The following is a 4220-nucleotide window of genomic DNA, read 5'->3' as shown; positions in this document are numbered from 1 at the left end:
CTCGGGCTCTGGAGACGTGAATGGGAGGCGTTTGTTACTATCCGTCAGGTGCTACTTGGGTCTATTTGAGAAATTAACAATATTTTTGGGTACCATAGTTTTCAACGCTATAATTTTCAGCAGACTCTCCTTTTTTCCTTCTATTTTATTGCTGAGGTTTCCTATTTTTTCATTATTTTTAAGAGTGCAAATGCTTGTTGAAACATTTTTATTAATAATAAGCAAGAAACCTAGCTCACTGCCACCAGGCCTCCTCGTTTGTATTTATAGCTTCTATTAAAGCTGATAGTTTCAACACGTGTCATGTGGAGTAACTGCAAGGTCAAAAGTTCGAAACTGCTAGCCACTCTGCCATAGAAAGACAGGGCTTTCTACTCCCATAAAGAATTACAGTTTGGGAAACTCACAGGGGAAGTTCTACCCAGTCCTTCAGGGTGACTGTGAGTCAGCATGTACTCGATGGCGGTGAGTTTGGTTTGGTTTTGTTGTTTTGTGGGTGTTGGATTTTTGCTTTGTTTTCCCCCATGCAAGTGGAGATTTTCCTCGTTCTTTGTATGTTGAGTAATTTTGTATTTTAACCTGTACATACTGAATAAGCATTATGAAAGCCGAGATCTTATACATTTTATAAATGATGCTAATATTTGTATTTCGTAGGCAATCAAACTGGCTACACAAGCCTATCCTTGTGTGGGCTGAGGTTCTAAAGTCAACTCAGTTAGTACCATCTCTGCAATGTATTCAGATCTGTCCTTTATGTGAGTCATCCAATGGTCAATTTGGGGCCTGCGGGTATGCTTACTAGTTCACTTCTCAAAATCTTTGGTATGTTAAGATCAGATCCACCTATTCATAGCTCGGGGGAACGCCCAGGTGCTCATCAACAGTCTCTACAATCTATCACTTTCCAGTTCTCCGTTGCATCCAACAACCGAGGTTTAGTTCCTTCCCTCTATTGTGCACGTCACTACTGTGCTCACAGCCTGGGCCAACAGGTGGGAGGGCGAGAGAGCAAGGTAAACCACGGGTCCTGCCTTCTTGGGGTTTCAGCTCCGCTGTTGGAGAGAAACGCCTCCTTCTTCAGAGCTGTGGTTCCGGCCACTTCCACTGTAGTCTCTGCCATTAGCACCACCGAACTGTTTGGGGCCCAGAGCACAGAAGGGAAGGAATGAAACAGGACTGCCACACGTTCTGAGTTCCCTTTCAGCTTCCTGAGGGAGGGTTAGCGAGCTCCTCTTAGAGCGGCACCCCTGGGCCAACTTAGGGTCACGGCACTTCTAGCCGCACCCTTCCACCAAGGGAGAGTGGGGGGTGAGGGGGGGGTGGGAGAAGAACTCAGCACAGCTTCCGGGAAACTTTGACTTCTCTCTCAAGCTGCTTGCTGCTATCGGCTTTCCAGAGTCCTCGGATAGGCACGGGCTGCCTCTCCGTGTTTTATCGTCAGGTGCCGGGTACGAGACAGCGCAGAGTAGAGTACATTTATTCCATCACAGCCAGTATAAGAACACACAGCCTTTTTTGTCCTGTAATTACTTGATTGCTCTTGTTATGATTGCATTTGGGTTGTAGGACTCTCCAGAACGGTGGGTGTATGTCCAGTTTCCATTAATCAATATTATCTGAGACAGACTTTCTTATCTTCCCTGTCATATTTCCGGCAGCAATATGTGGCCCCAATACACCTGTGATTCATATATTAAGTATGCATGTATTTAATTGAATCCTGAGGTAAACAGAGACATGAAACTTCTCTTAGCTCCAGGCAGTCTTGACATGGGCGCTGAACTTTGTTTCGGAGCTTTGTTCCCTCTGATTTGAACAATCTGGAGGTATATAATTATGAGGTTGATGACTAGCATAGGTAGTTAAGAACAAAAGTTTGAATTACTAAACCTCTCCTGCATTTAAAGGGAAAACATTGCTGTAATTTCACCGAGAGCCTGGTAGAAAGGACATTGCAGGGTGGGTTCTCTAGAATTCCTGTTGGAAAATACAGGAGTTGTTATTATTCTGTTTTGTTTTTAAGCCTCTCTTTTCTCAGGCACACTAGATCAAATATACTAGCAAGGACCATGATGTTCTAATAAAGCCTGATGGATTATGCGAAGATATCTCTGTGGATCATAACAAATGATGGATAACATTGCCAGGAACGAGAACGTCAGAACACTCAGTGCGCACGTGAAGCCAGAGCACATGCCAAAAAGCAGTGGTCTGAACAGAACAAGAGATCTTGTGTGGTTGAAAATTTAAATAAGGTGTACATCAGAGTTGCATCCTTTCCCCATACTGATTCAATCTGTACATAAGTCAATAATCCCCCAAACGGTACCATATAAAGAATTTCTAGGCATCGGCATTGGAGGAAGATGAACAACCTTTTGATATTCAGAAGACACAACTTTACTTTTTCAAAGTGAAGATTTAAAGCTCCCAGTCAATTTCCAGGTGTGACCTCCGCAGGCCCTTCAACAAGACCAGGTAGTAACCAATCCCCTAAGTAAGCCACATTCACTTAGCTTGCATGGAAATTGATGAATCCCTCCAAGTGTTTTTTTTTAGACACCTTTTTGCATAATACAACGTCTACTCCCTTTGCAAGAGTTTGGCCTAACAAATCATCTGGGCAGAGCAACAAGCCCTGGGCCAGAAAGGCCGTCTGTAAAGAGAAGCCCACAACACCAAAGAGTGGTTTCTCTGCGTTGTCTTTTTTCTTGAGCCAAGAAAATAGTTTCGCCTTTTGATTGGGGAAAGTGTCTGGATGCCATATCAGAACTAGGACACTCACGAACATGACCTGTTTGGCTTCGGTATGCTCTGCTTTTCCAGCCCTGTTATAGAAGTTTGAGGTCAAGTTGTAGCATGAAGCTCTTCATTAGTTTCTCTCAAGGCAGTTATTGAATTTTCACAATTTTTTACTTGATTGATAATCCGAGTGTTGCTCACGTCTATAGGTTCTTATCCTCCCTAGCGCTGTCGAAACAGAGACACAAAGTCGCCGTGTTGGGGCCATCGAGTTGGCTCCAGGCTACAGCAACGGCTGCATGAAGGAAGGAAACGTGCTCCGCCCTGCCCTCCGCAGCCACCGGTCAACCTACCTCCTCCAGGGCCTTCCTCTGGTTCATGCTTTACCAGGCCTGTTCTTCTCCAGGGACTGGTCTCCTCTGACATATCCAAAACAGGTATGACAAAATCTCTCTGCCATTGCCTACAGTCCTTTACTTCATCGTAGTTTCGTTATTTGATCAAAGAACTTCACTAACTCACGAACCAGTTGTTCAGAAAAATGGTACAGTGTGCTTTGTGAACAAGAACCAGATTTGAGACCGTCGTTGAGATTTCAAAATGTAAGCAAAGTTCAATAATGCCTATGGATAATAGATATAGGAATGTATTAGTAATGGCAAGAACGTATCATGGAATACAGGAAAAGATGTGTTGGAGGACTGCTGCCTCATCATGTGATTAAGAACCGAAGGTGGAAGCTTTCTGTGAGATTTATCAAAAGCCAAGTCTGCCGACACACAAAACCTGTGGCCTTGTCCTTTTGAAAACATATGCCTTTTTAATCTCCTCTGTTTTCAAAGAGCCCCCTTGAAATGTGTTTCTCGGATGCGACCACTTTGATATTGAATGGACAGTCTGGTCTGTCTTATGCTATGCCCACTTTCTCATATCATAATGGCATACAGGTACCAACAATGAAAAGAGCAACTGCAGCAAAATGCAGAGCTCTTTCTACTGTAAGACCACAGTTATATAGAGTTACATGTACTCTTATTAAAATGAACTTGGTAGGATAAAGCTGATTTTGGATTACCTGAAATGGTTAATAAATGTTTATAGCTCACGCTATATATTCTGTCGTTCTATTCTTCATTGTCCAAATGGGAGGTGGGACAGGGATTGGTTTGAAGCCTCCTGTGGACACCCAATTCCGTGGATGGCACAGTATTTGCAGATAACTATTATGTACAACCTCTGATGTACTTTAAATCAATTCTCAAAGAAACAAGCCCGACCCACTGCCATCGGGTCAATTCTAGCTGATCGTGACCCTACAGGCCAGAGGAGACCTGGCCTTGTGGGGTTCTAAGACCGAGAAAGCCTCATCTTTTCTCACCTGGAGTGGCTGATGGTTTGGAATGGCTGATTACACCGTTAGCCTTACACGGGACTAACATGCCATTAGGGTTCCTCTGTAAAACCATCTCTTGATT

This window comes from Tenrec ecaudatus, chromosome 1, assembly GCF_050624435.1.
Source record: "Tenrec ecaudatus isolate mTenEca1 chromosome 1, mTenEca1.hap1, whole genome shotgun sequence".
In the NCBI taxonomy this organism is placed as follows: domain Eukaryota; kingdom Metazoa; phylum Chordata; class Mammalia; order Afrosoricida; family Tenrecidae; genus Tenrec; species Tenrec ecaudatus.
Note: the sequence above shows the minus strand (reverse complement) of the source record.